This window comes from Dasypus novemcinctus, chromosome 19 (genome assembly GCF_030445035.2).
Source record: "Dasypus novemcinctus isolate mDasNov1 chromosome 19, mDasNov1.1.hap2, whole genome shotgun sequence".
Lineage (NCBI taxonomy): Eukaryota > Metazoa > Chordata > Mammalia > Cingulata > Dasypodidae > Dasypus > Dasypus novemcinctus.
This window is the reverse complement of record NC_080691.1, coordinates 57,302,956-57,319,559: the sequence shown is the minus strand read 5'-3', so window position 1 is coordinate 57,319,559 and position 16,604 is coordinate 57,302,956. Positions and strand designations below refer to the sequence as shown.

At 40.1% G+C, this 16,604-nt stretch overlaps 1 pseudogene; it reads left to right on the top strand.

Annotated features, from left to right (window-relative positions):
- The first annotated feature begins 1,507 nt into the window (after positions 1-1,507).
- Positions 1,508-12,630, top strand: LOC101447162 (E3 ubiquitin-protein ligase RMND5A pseudogene; annotated as a pseudogene).
- Positions 12,631-16,604: the final 3,974 nt, after the last annotated feature.

Here is a 16,604-nt window from a genome sequence, read left to right as displayed (position 1 = left end):
AGCTAGAAAGACGTGGCTGGCCACAGGACAGATTTACTTAAATTCTGGCTCTTCCTCAGATTGGAAACTATTTTCTTGGCATCATAGACCTCATCTACAAGATCATAAAAATTTTGTGGTTCTTCCTATTTCTTGTGGCAGCTCCCAGATGTAAGTGTCTCAGGGATGCAGATAAGATGGTAAGAGTGATGATGCATCTGAGGCTAATACTCACTGTGGTCCTCCTTGTCCTCAGGTGTCCTCTCCCAGCTGCAGAATTCAGGACCTGGACCTGGTGAAGCCCTCACAGACCCTGTCCCTCATGTGCACACTCTCTGGACCCTCTTTATCACCTATGTTTTGAACTGGATCAACCAGGTTCCAGGGAAGAGGTTGGAATAGATTGGTGCAATAGAGAGTAGTGGAGGCAGACTATAAACTAAGTCTTAAATTCTGAGTCAGCATCACTTAAGTAAACTTCAGAGAATGAAGTTTATTTAAAATTGAACAGCCTGAAAGCCAAGGACATGCCCACATGTTGATGTGTAACTTCCTCTAGCAGTGAGAGGAACTCCAGGTAAGCCCAGGCACAAAGCTCCCCAGCAAAGCTCAGGATGGAGCTGTGATGTAGGGTGCTCCTGTGCCCAGCAGGGGGCAGTCAGGGGCCATCCCCTGGAGCAGGTCAGAGGGGAGCTGGGGAGGAGATTCCTGGCTTTAACAAGAGTTCTCTCTTCTTGTTCCACATAATGCAAATCCCAGAGAACCAACATTGCCTCTTTTCTCAGCAGTGACATGATGTATACAATATTCCCACAGATGTATTTTGTTGCTATTCCTAGTGTATTTCTGTGATTATATGTAAATACACACATATGTGGAAATACATATGAAAATGCTGGGATTTTTTGCACCTTGTTCTGAATTTGCCTGAAAGTGTGAACAAAATTTGCATTCACCATCTTTGTGAAGTCTCACATCTTATGTTACTTTTCTGAGGAAGTCCAGGGAAATGTACCTTCCTTCACCCACAGTCATATAGGTCCCGTTTAGAGAACAAGGAATCATGCAAAATGACAGCTTCCCACCTAAGAGTGCTATGGCAGACCAAAGAAAGACTCGCAAGTCCATTTTGGCAAACAAAAGAGCCTTTAATAGGGGGCTTATGTGGGGCTTCTCCCTCAATAGTCTGGAGCAGAGTCTTCTCTCTTGGAGAGACTGAGCCGAGTAGTGGCCTATATCCTCATACAGGACGGCAGGCAGAGAGTGTGGTGCTTGCAAGTCTCCACCCATCCTTGCCACAAAGCAAGAGGAGTCTTTTACACTACATGTCTACATGAAGATGTGGAGGACATGTGAGGGGGTAGCTAGAATGAAAAGTACAGTGCTCAGGACAGATAATCAAGGAAAGGATATTTATAGTGTTTTCCAGCAGGGCAGAAGTTATTTTCACAGAAACAAAGTATAATGAGCTTTCACAATATTTTCAGTAGAATGAAGATGCAGCTTTACAGTAATTATGGGGGGGTCCATGGACATGAAGGTGGTCCAGCAGGTCACAGATCAGGTTAGTCTTAGAGTTCCCTGGGAGAGAAGTCTGTGCATATAAATGTTATTTACTTACCAATCAGGAGCTCAGAAACCGTTATTTCTCAGGCTTGTGCAACTCTTATGACTGATATAAAGGCAATGGCCACCAGAGGTTCTCAGGGATGAGACAGGGAAGAATAGGTGTAAAAGGGGGTATTTTCAGGATGTTGGGGTTTTCACGCATGACAATGCAGTAGTGGATACAAGACAGTGTATATTTTGTCATAACTGACACAACTGTGGAAGACAGAGTGTAAACTGTAATCCTTGTATACAATGATCCTTGTATACAATGTAATCCTTGTATACAATGCTTCAATACGGGTTCATCAATTCTAACCAATATACCACACTAAAGAGGGATGGTGTTGACATGGTAAAGTATGGGAGGGGGAGGGATTGGGGCATATGGGAACCCCTTATATTTTTATGTAACATTTGTGTTATCTAAATCTTCTTTAAAAATAAAATAATTAATTAAACAAAGAAATGAAATGCTGCTTCTAGGGAGAGAACTGGAACAGTTTTGTTGCAAGTTTTTTCCAATATTTATAGAATATTTTGACAAATATTTACTTTTGTAGCCTAAAAATGATACTTTGAAAGTTTGAAGAAACTAGTCCAACAGACAGTAAAAGAACACTGGCACTTGAATGATGAATGCCAACATATGTGTGGAATTATATATTTCAGGTAGTTTGAGATATAATGTTAAGTCATAATAAACTCTTAGGTCAAATTAAGCAGACCCAGCATTGACAGTGTAACCTTATCTTTCTGATGTTAGTAAAAACAAAATTGGTGACTTGAAATTGAGAAATGAAAAGGTTTTGATACATTTAACTTAAGATATTAATGAAACATTTCAAAACACTGATATGAAGTGTCTAGTTTCTCAGATATTTGTTGCATTGCTTTTGTTTAGTTGCCTGTATTATTTTTTTAAGTTAATGTTTGGCACATTGCAAACCTCAAACATGTGGCTCTTTTTTTTTTTTTTTGTCTTGGAATAATCAGTGATGTATATTCAGCAGTAGCATTTAAGCATGTTGTAATAAGAAGCAATATTTTCCGTTAATAAGATTTAAAATTCATGTAAAAATTTATTTAAACTTGCTGAATATATGAACCTCAAGTCACTAGATTTAGTCACTGATTATTGTATTAGCTTAGGTACTAGCACTGCAAGTCCTGTGTCTATTCTGATTTTATAAAAACAAAAAGTTCAATTTTTAAAATGCAAAGCCATATGGAAGTATATGATTTGCAGTTGTGGTTTTCATCTCTTAACATTAAGGCACATACCAGTGGCAGTTATCCATTTGCACAGTGCATATTCCTTTTTCATGCATTTTCTGAATTTAATTGGTGATGAAGGCCCATGCTTATCATATCCTGACAGTGTTCCCATTTGAGAAAAGGGTTTTGGGGCATAGTAAAACTGGGAACCAATTTCCAGGAAACTTTTTCCACCTGCCCTCCAAGGTATCCAGTAGCAGGAGAGGTTTGTCTCTGCTGGATAGTTCCAGTTTGTCTGCAGGGAGAAAGAGATGTAAATGTGACCCCGAACTGTTCTGACTCAGGTTTTTTCTGTGTTTTAAGGTGTCCTTTGTAGAGTTCAGGTTGGGGAGTCAGGGAAATAAATGAGAGAGCTCTGGGATTTTATGATTTTCTCCTGCAAACCCTCTGAATTCACTTTCCCAGGCTAGGTTAAGGCTATAGTGTAGATGAAAATGCATCAACCACCTATAATGGCACATTGATACTTTCCATTGAAGGAAGGTTCACAATTACCAGGAACAAACTTATAAGCACAGACCTTCTTGAAATGACCAAACTGAGAGCAGAAGACAGGGCTGCGTATTACTGTGGAAAGACACAGGGGAACATGCAATGGCTGCCAAGAAACAAACCTCTCCATCAGGGCACAGAAGTGGACTGCTCGGCAAAGGGTACTTAGAAAGACCATGGACATGTGCGGACTAGCTGATCAGTAGAGACAGAGGGGACTGAGTTTTACCATTAGACCACAGGGTGTCCTGTCCTTTTAAAAATAAATAAAAATGTATTTTAAAAAATGATAGGGGGAAAGGTTTTTGGAAACAAAACTTTCTCTCCCTACATTTAATTTTTTTGAGATAAAAGTCTCTTTCACATCCATTTTGTATTTTTATCTTATACAAAAACCCTGTAAAATAGGATAATTACTTTATTAGTAGAGACACCTGATTATCTTTTCAATGATAAAAGATGTCATTTTGTCAAAGAAACCAATATTTCTGATAAAAAAAGAAAAAAATTTAAATTAAATTTTTTCTTTTTGTAGGGTGATAAGTTATATTGAGTAGAAGCCTTTATGTTCACAATAATCAGTAAAGAGCCCTGTCTATCAAGAAAGATTTATGTATATATAAAGAAATCCTATATCTCAAAAATAATAAGATAATCCATTCAAGAAATGGGCAACAGATTTGAACAGAAGCTTCTCCAAAGAATTACGAATGACTAAAAAGCACATGAAAAGATGCTCAAAATCACTAGCTATTATGCAAATGCAAATCAAAATTACAAGAAGATACCATATAAATCTCATTAGACTGGTACCTAAAAAAAATAGAAGACTAATAGTGTAGGAGAGAATGTGGAGGAAAGGGAACCCTCATACACTGCTGGTGGGAATGCAGAACAATCCAGCCATTCTGGAGGACAGATTTGCTGTTCTTCAGAAAACTAGCTACAGATTTGCCATATGACCCAGCAACTCCATTGCTAGGTGTATACCCAGAAGATATGAAAACAAGGACATGAAGCCATATATGCACACCAACATTCATAGCAGCATTATTCACTATGGTCAAAAGTTGGAATCAACCCAAATGCCCATCAAAAGATGAATGGAAAAACAAAATGTGGTTATACATACAATGGAATACTACTCAGGTTTAAGAAGGAATAAGTACAAACACATCGGATAACATGAATCAATCTTGAGAAGTTTATGTTGAGTGAGGCAAACCCCACATGGAAGGCTAAATACTACATGACCTCTCTGACATGATATAAGCAAACCAAGCTGTCTCAGAGAGCTAGAGAATGGATGACAGGGTTACAGGAAATTGGGCAGGGAAGAGGAAGGTTGTGAGCTGACAACCACATAGGCGAAATCTAAGATAAAGTATAGGTAAGTATTTGTACAGGGAAGGATTAAGATGGGGGCATAGGGTACTATTGGGTGGGGCTTTGAAGGCTTGAGGGGGGCTAGGTTTGGACAAATGGGTCAGATGGCCCAAGGTATTGGGGGGAGGGTTGGGGGAACAGATGAACATAGGAGATTGTTGGGTATGTGGATAAAAGTATAATGTTGAGAAAACTTTTTAGAATATATAATAAGGAAGGGTTACTTGTTTAAGGTGCTTAATGGGGGCCATCTGGCATATGGGCAGGCTTCTACGGAGTGTGTGAGTGCTGATCATTTCATAGTGTGGTATGGTATATCATTGGGTGGAGACCCATAAAATGAGTGTGTCCCCATCCTATGGAGGCCTGATGTTCTCAAACATAGGGAAGGCTATCTCTCAAGAGAATTGGTGGTTCTTAATAGGGGAGGACAGTCTAGGTGTGTCAAGCTCTCAGAATTGTTGCAAGTATCTGTGAATCTGTCCCTGCAAGCAGTGAAGCTTGGTTGTCATTTTGGATCATGAGGGGAGGGGGAGAGAGGAATAGAATAAATAGAAGCTGGGGTAATGGGGGGCGGGCAATGATCCTGTGCTCCACAAGATCGTGCATGGATGGATATAAGGCATGCTAAATTTCACCAAAAATTTATAAAATTGTAAAGTCTTAAATGTAAACCATAATATAAACCATAATGTGACTAAAAATTCAGAAACATGTATGGTCTAAAATATAAACCATAATGTAAACCCAAATAGCACATGTTTTGTAGCTATGTTTCAATATCTGTACATCAGCTGCAGCAAATATAACATGAACATGTAAAAGATCATTGCTGGGGAAGGGGGAAAAGTTTGATGTTGGATATATGGGAGTTCCCTACATTGTATATGTGTGTATATGTTACTTTGCTGTGATCTAAATTTTTTTGAAGACAAAATTTAAAATGAAAAAAAATGATACAGACACTGAGGAAGGAATGAAAGAAATTGACTTGCCACTGTACATGCAGGGCATCACCTATTACAGGGATGAAAGACAAAATGTCAAAAACAAAGTTATATATTTTTCATTTCTTAATACCCCAATTAATTTTTTTTACTTTAAGTTTTTCTAAATTAGTATATATTCTATTTCTAATCTTTAAACTTATCATTATAATTTCATTTTCCAAATAATTGAATTTGGCAATATATTAGGCTTCATTTTTAAGAAGTTTTGGACAACAAAGAGGTACAACTATGGCAGGGGAGGAACACTGGTATGGGGAGTTATTGATGGGGGCAAATGATCGGGAAGGATTTCTATAGGGCATGTATATAGGGTATATATAAATGTTCAGATATTCATTGGATATTTTCATAGTAGTTAGAGTTACAAATAACAACTTAGGGAGTGCTGAATTCCTAGCCAGGGGAACTCTGTCACATTCCCCAATGATACATCAAAGATCCTCAAAGTGCAAGGGCAAAGACCAGTGAAGAAGCATTGTCCGATGGTGAGCCCTTGATACTAATGACTATGCTTATGAGCCCGTGTGCATGAAATTTCAACTAGGCCTGGAGCTACAAGGTAGCTAAGAGTTACCTCCTAAGAACCTCCATGTTGCTCAAATGTGGCCATTCTTGATGCCAAACTCAGCGTGTAAATGACTTACCTTCCCACCAGTGTGGTACATGACTCCTAGGGATAAAGATTCCCAGGACAAAGGGATTTCTATCAGTTACCGCTGGTGATGCAACTAGAAAATGACCTTGAATAAAAGGTGGGAATGGTAAAGACATATGAGTTTACATGGCTAAGATATTTCAAAATAGTTGGGAGGTCATCAGAGGGGTCAGGCTTACACACGTCTCAGCAGGACCGCAGAGACAGCCAAAATAGATAGAACTCTACCTACTGGTTTTCCTGAGGGCTACAGAGACCCACAGGTCTACAGTACTGGCAGATAGCTCTGGAGTTCAGTGACTTGTTAGTGGATCTTACATTGGCATTTGTGTTCCTGAGTGTGATGTATTTGAACTCAGCAGTGACCTTTCTACACATGCCTCTTCCATAACTTCTTTTTTTTTAATAGACTTCTTTATTTTTTGTTTTATATGTTTAACTGCAAAACCATGGGTATTTACAGTAATATTAAAACTTAAATCTTAACAACTCTTAAAAATAAAATAAATTTTCTGATTTTTTATTTTTAATATGTTTTTTCTTCTTTTAAAAGATACTCAGATTACACCAAATGTTACACACAAAAATAAAGAGACTCATAAATGCCCCACTCCCCACACATTCCTCCTTTCCCCACATTAACAACTTCTTTCATTAGTGTGGTGCATTCATTGCAATTGATGAACACATTTGGGGCATTGCCACTAATCATGGATTATAGTGTACATTGTAGTTTACACTCTCTCCCACCCAACTCCGTAAATTATGGCAGGATATATAATGTCCTGTATCTGTCATTGTAACGTTGTTCAAGACATATCCATGTCCCCAAAATTCTCCCATATTACACCTCTTTTACCCTCTCCCTGCCCTTCAGCATCTCCACTGGTCACTGTCTCCACATCAATTATATAATTTCTTCCATTATTAGAATATCAATAAGTCTATAGGAGAATACCAGTAATTCCACTCTAATCCATAATTTCCTCCCCAATCTTGAGGATTCTGGAATGGTGATGCTGACTCCACTTCTAATTGAAAATGAGCTTTGATCCCAAATGGCTGAAGGATGGGACTCTCTTGCTCGCAGTTGTAGACTCTCTCAATTCCTTTGTATAGTGTTTGTCCATCCTCACATACTTGTTAGTTTTCCTGGATGAGCCCAATGAACTAGAGAGTAGGTGTTGAAATTATAATGAGGCTCAGGACCCAGCCGGAATACAGACAGCACCAAGATTCAAGTCTCTTGGGTGTACACCCATCAACTCCAGCACCAACTTTGGTTCAAATAGAAGGGACAAAAGAGACATGGAGAGAACTTACATCTGAGTCCAACTCTGTCACATTCAGGAACACAAACTCCAAAACTCACCCACTGGTGAGGCACCAAATTCCAGAATTATCCACAATAACTGTAGGACCTGGATGTCTCCAGAGCCTTCAGGGGCCCCATTATTTGGGGTGGTATCTACTTTGGCAGTCTCTGAGATCCAGTTGTGATGTAAGCAGTACCTCTGGGATGAACTCCCAACACACTGTGAAGCCTCTTAGCCATATGACCTCTTTAGTCTTTACCTTTTCCTCCTATGATTCGAGGTCATTTTCCAGTTGCATTTCTCATTTGTTATAGTAGTTATCCCTTGGTGCTAAGGTGGCTCATCCCCAGGAGTCATGCCTTATGCATTGGGGAAGGTAATTCATTTAGATGCTGAGTTTGGCATATAGAGAGGTCACATTTGAGCAGCATGGGAGCTCTCAGAAGGTAACTCTTTGGCATCCAACAGCACTAGACTAAGTTGCAATTGCAAGAGCAAAGACTCGTAAGCATAATTTTCAATATCAAGGGCCCATCAATGGACCCTCCTCTTTAATAGTCATTATCCTGAACCTGGGTGATTGTTGCTCTTACATTAGAGAATGTGGCAGAGCTCTCCAAGATTGGAATTCAATATTCTTTCAGTCATTGTGTGAATCTCCACCCCTGTCACAATACCTCATGAACATTTGAACATATTTATATACGTTATATGTATGCCCAGGTGAACTTCTTCCAATAGACCTCCATCACTGGCACCACACACTAATGTTCCTTCACTGCCACAGTTGTAACCCTACGGTGGTACAAAACTTCTTAAAAAGTTAAGCCACGCATACCACCAAATACAATTAATAGGAAGATGAAATAATAATGATAGGTTTAAACATAAGAAATAAAGTACATAATTTAATTTTTTCTTTGTACATTTGCTTATTTATTTTTAATTTTTTTATTTAATTGCCTTTTTAAAAAGATACATAGATCACAAAAGAATGGTACATTGAAAAATATAAGAGGTTCTCATTTACACCCCACCCCACCCCACTCCTCCCACGTCAATAACCTTTTTCATCATTGTGTCACATTCACTAAATTTGTTGAATACATTTTAGAGCACTGCTGCACAACATGGATTATACTTTACATTGTAGTTTATACTCTTCCCCTGTTCATTCAGTGGATTTTGGCAGGATATGTAATGTCCAGCACCTTTCCCTGCAATCTCATTTAGGACAAATCCAAGTCCCAAAAATGCCCCCACATTATATCTCTTCTTCCTTCTACCTGTCCTCAGCAACTACCATGGCCATTTTCTCCCAATTATTGCTCCAATTGCTTCCATTGCTAGTCACAATAGTTCTATAGTAGAAAACCAATAAGTTCTTTCTAATCCATATTTTATTCCTCCATCTTGTGGGACCTGGGATGGTGATGTCTGCTCCACCTCTAAATTGAGAGGGCGCTTAGATCTCACATGGTTGATGGATGTGATTCCCCCACTTACAGTTGTAGGCACTCTTGGGTCTCTGGTGTGGTGGTTGACCAGTTGCACCTCCCTGTTAGCTGACCTTTGTAGGTCCAATGAACTGGAGACTAGGAGTTGCAAATCTGCTGAGGTTCAGGGCCCAGCTGGGAAATGGCCAGTCCAGAGATTGAAGTCTCATGAGTGTACACCATCGGCATCATCAACCACATGTTCAGTAAAAGTGACAGAGGGGGCATGTGTAGAAAAGTCACATCTGAATCCAAATCCATCACACTCAGGAACACAAATTCCCAAATAGGGCCCAGACAAGGCACTGAACTCCAGAGCCATCTGCCATGACCATAGAACCTGTGTGACTCCATAGCCCTCAGGAGCTCCAGTACCTGAGTTTGTATCTACTTTGGTTGTCTCTGGGATCCTGCTGAGACATGCATAAGTGCAATCACTCTGATGACCTCCTGACGCATTTTTGAAGAGTCCTAGCCATATAAACTCATTTGTCTTTTTCTAGTTGCATCACCAGCTAATTTTTGGTAATAAACTCTAGGCACCAGGGAGGGAGGATGATAATATGTAGAAGAACTAAAGCTAAAATAAAATTTAGAAAATTGGGATATTAAATAATGAAAAATAATTTTTTAAAAGTATTTTGCTTTTTATCCCTGTAATATCTCTTGTCCTGTATGGACAGTGACATTTCCTTCCATTTCATCGCCAATTCTTACTTTTATTCTTTTTGTCTTTAAAGAAGTTTTAGGTCAAATTAAAGTTACATACAGAATAAAGGGAATTCCCATAAACCCAACATCTTCCCTTTCCCTCTTCCATAATAATAATCCTTTTTATATATAGATGATACATTTCTTACAACTGATGTACAAATATGGAAATATAGCCACTGACCATGGTCAATGGTTTACATTATGGTCTACACTCTAGACCATATACTTTCATAAATTTTTTAATGAAATTCACCATGGCCTGTATTCATCACTGCAAGATTATATAGAACACTTCCATTGACCCTAAAAACCCCCTCTTCTATCTACTCTATTCCTCCCTCCCCCTCCCCTCAGGGTCCACAGCTTTACTCCTTGAAGGTCAAGATTCATTGTTACTTGCAATAACACTGAGGGCTCAACACCCTGGTCTGTCCTCCCCTTTTAGGAACTGCTCATACTCTAAAAGGATACCCCTCTCTGTCTGAGAATATATCTGGCCTCCCCAGGATAGGAGTCCAACTCCTTCCCATTCATTATGTGGGTATCCACCCACTGATACAGCACACACCAAATTATCCCAGCCATGCCTCCATACTTTCCCTGAAATCAACCTAAGTCTGTTAACTGAACTGGTCAGTTTGTCTGTCAATCCACTAAATCAGAGTTTGAGCTATAAAACCAAATAAATAATATTGCCACCAGCAGGCCACCTTGTACAAGTAATCCAGAGTTCTTGGTTTCTGCAATATCCACAGTCCCAAAACTCCTGAGGTGGGAATAACCTGCAGTATAAAGAAGGCTGAACTGAAACTACATAGCCTGTGAGACTACATGGAGAAGGAAAAAGCAAAAATCAAAAAACAAAAAGGAGTTTCTTTTCTTATGTAATTCAATGTGAGGTTTAGTGTCTGTAAACATTAGCTGCTACAGGAAAATCAAAAAGATTTAATTCATAACTTTCTTATTTACAAGTAAATGCTCAAACACAGAGAATAATCACATACCTTATGAATATGAAGTGGCACTTAAACAAATTCAAAACAAGAGGTACCAATACCCCGTCATTTATGTATTAGAAATATCAGTCTATTCACACTTAAATAACAGAAATAGCATCTGCATTGATCACACGAAAGACAAAAAATATAGAATCCCTGAAGTTGGAGCACATTGGAGAAGGTGCAGCACAATTTCACAGGCTGGGGGCAGCCATTACCTTCACCTGTGGTTTGCAGCAGGCGATCCTGCAGAACCATGGCCAAGATGCTGAATTATTAGGGCCACTTTCACTTGTCTTGAAACAGTGCTGCAGAAAAATAAAAGACACTGTTGAAAGGTTGGCCTGGAACCACAAAGACATTCACAGAATTGTCTCTTGAGTTGGAAAAGCCATTGGTAAGAATTTTGTTTCAGGCTTCAGCAGTGTTGGCAGAGATGGCTGCTGATGGGCAGACAGCCAGAGGCTTCCCAGTGAGGTGATGGAAGAGTTATTCTCTCACGGGAAATGCTGGGTGTAGCTGAGGCTCTCTGCCAGGAAGCTGACCTTTCTGTATAACCAAGTCAGAAAAAAAATAATTGTAGAGCTAAACCAAATATTTAAAGCGTTCAAAGTCAGATTCCTGAGAACTGCTCTGGAGTGGGCAGTATCAAATTGTGAAGTGCTCATAGTCCAGAATAGCTCTTTGGAAATTAAGCTCCACAGACTGCATTTTATTAGCCTGTTTTTTTTAAATTATTTATTACATTATTACATTAAAAAAAATATGAGGTCCCATTCAACCCCACCGCCCCTGCCCCCCACTCCCCCCACAGCAACACTCTCTCCCATCATCATGACACATCCATTGCACCTGGTAAGTTCATCTCTGAGCATCATTGCACCCCATAGTCAATGGTCCACATCATAGCCCAGACTCTCTCACGTTCCATCCAGTGGGCCCTGGGGGGAACTACAGTGTCCCGTAATTGTCCGTGAAGCACTATCCAGGACAACTCCACGTCCCGAAAACGCCTCCACATCTCATCTCTTCCTCCCGTTCCCCACACCCAGCAGCCCCCATGGCTACCGTTCCCACACCCATTCCACATTTTCTCTGTGGACATTGGATTGGTTGTTGAATTATTAGCCTGTTAATGAGAGAAATTACAAATCAGCAGAAGCATTGCCATGTGCTAAAAAATCTTTAGCCATTGGCCCTAAGCCATTAAAGACATTCAGGTTTTGATGGGAAGCCTTATTTCTGAGAGAAGGGACTGAGAACTCACCTTATGTTCACCTGCTTGATGCAAACCTGTGGGTGGTCATCTGTGACATCTTCATACAGGATGCCTGTGTCCACCTGGGGCCTCCAAGGTGTTCCCTCTCAGTGTCAGTTTCTCTGCAGGTCATGTAACACTACCAGTTTTAGTTAATATCAAAGGCATGATTGAACAGAGCCAATGCACTGGAGTTTAGAACCAGATAGATAAATTATCCATTGAAGTGGACCTTGGTTAAAAATGCTGGTGTCACTCTAAATTTACCTGTCCCATTCTTCATCAGCAAACAACAGATAACAATTCATCCACAAAATTGGTCTGTGGTCCTATTATATCAAGAGATGCCCAGGATAAAAATGTTTAGTGGTAGCAACTTAAAATGTCCATATTGTCCAACAGAACAAAGTCCAGGAGATGCCAAACATATTTTACTGTAGGAATAATTTGAGTTTGCACTTTGTAAGTGAAACAATTGTGGGCACGTTTCAGAAGAGAACATTCCATTTAATGCAGATAAACAAGACCTCCCATGTTTATATAAGCTGATGCTCCAGAAACTTTGCCAAAATTTAGTATCTACGCACTGATGGTAGTACACCAGATGAATATTATCATAGTGTTAGAAATAAAGTTGTACCTAAATGAGAAAGAATGCTCTCCTGATTGTGGAGAAGAAAATAATTTACTTAAGATCCTGAAAGAATGGGCATGCAACCTGAATAAAATGGTTGCTGTGCTGAGGAACAAGACACCCTTTTATACCCTAAGCTTAATATGCAGGTCCCTCCCTTGTTCCCCACTGACTGGGTAATTCAGAGTTTACAGCCTATCTGAGAGGTTTAACTAACTTATGTGGGTTCTCACTCTTAGTTACCACTCCCATTCCCTACATTTTGACGACTTGGAGTAGGATCCAATTTCAAACATGTCACTAATATTCAGGCTTATGTTAGAGCTTCTACACCTCATATTTTTACTTATATAAGGAGTTGGTGCCAATTTCAAAGTTGGCCTTGCCTTCAAATTTGTTACCACCTTCAAACTTTGCACCACGTTCAAACTTGGCGCTGCTTTCAAACTTGGTACCAGAGCATTAGAAACAACACAGCTGTTTCTATTTCACTGATCCCACCTTACCTTCATGTGAAAGCTAAACTTGTCCATTTTCTTGCAATAAGGCTTTATTATATTCCCAGTCTTGATTTCTGGTCAAGTAAATACACTGGCAGGTGTCATTCCATGCAGGTTTTTACACCTAATTATATGGTGAGGGTTTGTCTTTCTTTGTTTAAGGAAGAAATCTGTGCTAGATTTCAAGTTTGCTTTTTGAATATTTCTCATGGGCTGCAAAATTACATCGACCTGTATTTGGCAGGCTGGTGTGGCAAGTCTTCAGCCAGGAGCAGAATGGAATAAGTACTATTGTTTCTTTGTATTACCAAGAGGTGCTTGTTATAAAGGTGGTTTCAATAAAATGAAATTCCAAAGTAAGAATTTTTCCTAAGTTAATATTTGCTTTTGGTCTCCAAAGGCATATTCTGAGAAATCTGCTTTCAGGACTTGGCTGCCATTACATTTGTGTATCATTGCAGACACTATGTTGTATTGTGCAAAGATGGGGTTTTAATGTCTTTCACCCTGATTCCTAGGGTGATAAGGTAGTGGGATTGGGTCACTTCATCAGTGGTCAATTTACTCACTCAGAAAGCAACACAGGATGGGAGGGGAAGATCTGCTATTTCCCTAAACCATTGTCTGAAGGAGAGTAGGAATCCTTTAGGAGTGTGTCATCTTGGAATTTATGCTATTCATCATATTTATTTTTAAAGATTTACTTTTATTTATTTATTCCCCTCTCATTGTTTGCACTTGCTGTTTGCTCATGTTTTTTTTTAGGAGGCATACATGGGAGGGACAGGGAGATGTCTAATCCATATCCAACACCCCTCTATGCTTCTGTGTGTGATTTAGATTTATAAAATCCATATCAACACTTTTATCACATGGTCTCTGTGGATATTTAAAAATGAAGTAAAATACTAGATGTTAAGTATTTAGCGTGAGACAATCTCAAAATGAGAATTCATAGTTTCCCAAATGCCACCCATCTTCCCAAGGACAGCCATATCTGCTCTGGGTACAGCCTTTCTGCAGGTCTCCAATCCCAGGATCTGCTCTTTAGGAGGAGGATATGCAAATAGTACTCTATCATCTGTTTCTGAAAACCAGCCCAGCCCCCACTCTGCAGCTCTTCCAGAAAATCCCCAATCCCAGGATAGGGAGTGAACAAAGAAATTCACCATGGAGCTTAGGCTGACCACAGTTTTCCAGGTTATTCGTTTTTTTTTGTCTTTATTTATTTTTTTTAAAGCTACATTCAAAATATGAGATCCCGATATACCCCCCACCCCCCTCACCCCACTCCTCCGCCCATAACAACCTCCTCCATCATGATGAGAGATTCATTGCATTTGATGAATACATCTCTGAGCACCGCTGCACATCATGGTCAATGGTCCACACCATAGATCCAGGTTATTTTAAAAAGATATTTTATGTGCTGAGAAAATCATATCAAAATATAATAAAGAGGGTTACCTGTTTAGAATGCTCGGAGGGGTGGGTCTGATGCAGGACAGGCTCCTGGGGAATGTCTAAATGCTCATTCTGCCACAGTGGGTGACACCATGGGGTAGAAACCCAAGTAGTGAGAGTGGGGGTGGACCCACATCCTGGGGAGGACTAATGCCATCAAATAGAGGGAACTGTATCCCTCGAGAGAAAGGGTGGCTCCCAGGGCATTGGGGCAGTTGAGCAAGTTAGGCCCTGAACACTATTCCATCTATCTCTGGAAGTGGCTCCTCGGGAAACGGAGGTTGGCTGTCACTGTGGGAACCAAGGTGGAAGGTAAAATGGACGTTAAATGTGTGGAACCAAGGTAAATGGGGGGGTAAGAGAGGAGTTTCGTGAGAGTAGACAAGGATGGATATAAAACATGTAATATTACACCATAACATATAGGAGATGACAGACTGATAATGTAAACCATAATGTAAAACATAGGATAACTAAGAATGTAAAAAACTGTGTATCCTAAAGTATGCACCATAATGTAAGCACAGATGTCACCTTGTTAGAAAGCTATTGTCGCAGACTCTGTACATCACGTTAAGTAAATATGATGTGAATAGGGTGTAAGAGTATCGCTGTGGAAGGGAAAAGGTTTTGTGGTGGATGTATGGGAGTGCTATATATTATATATATGCATTGCTGTGGTCTAGGGCTCCTGTGAAGAGACGCTCAATAATTAGGGGGAAAAAAAAAAAGAAAAAGATAGGATGTAGAATTTTTTCCCAGTCAACACATATTCTTTATCTAACCTTTAAACCCATCGCTATAAGCCATTTCCTAGTAAGGGACCCTGACATTATATTGGGCTTCAAATTTCAGGGAGTTCTGGATCACCAAGTGGTTCAACAATGGCAATGGAGAGATACTGGTATAGGATACAATTGACAGGTGATATATGGCTGACAGGGAGCTGTACAGAACATATGTCCAGGGTGCATGGTAATGTTTGGATATACTCATAGTGGCAAAAATTAAAAACCACAGCAGGGGGAGTACTGGGTTCCTGGCCAGTGGTGCTCTGTTGTGGTCCCTAGGGGAGCAGTGACAGTCTCCCAGGTGCAGCGGCGGGGACCGGGAGGGAGTGAGGGTTCAACAGTGAGCCCCTGACGCTAATGACTATGCTTGTGAGCTGATAAGCCTAAAATAAGAACAAGGCCTAGAGCAGCATTGTGCCTGGGAATTTCCCCCTGTCAGCCTTCATGTTACTCAAATGTGGCCAGTCTCAAAGCCAAACTCAGCATGTAAATGCAATGCCTTCCCCCCAGCATGGGACATGACACCCGGGGATGAGCCTCCCTGGCACCGAGGGACCACTATCAACTACCAACTGATGATGCAACTGGAAAATGACCTTATACGGAAGGTTCAATGTGGATCAGCAGAATATCCCTGTCTACATAAAATAACATGACTTTAAAATGCTGTTTGACCTAATGTAAGGGGGAAATGGAAAGGAGAAATGAGTTTATATGGCTACGAGTCTCTAAAAAAGAGTCTGGAGGCTGTCAGAAGGATTGCCCTTATGCACAACTGAGCAGAGTCTGAGAGACAGATAAAGCAGATACAACCCCCAGGTATTGGTTCCTTTGAGGGCTAAAGAGACCCATGGGAGTTATGGTCATGGCCGATGGGGTTAACTACCAGGTCAGATGGCCCCTCTTTGGAAATGGTGTTTATGTGTGATGAATCTGGACTCAGATGGGATCTCTCTTCATAAGACTTTCATGCTAATGTGCTGGAGGTGCAGTTAGTGTTGGGGTTTAAGATATATTTAGGGTAT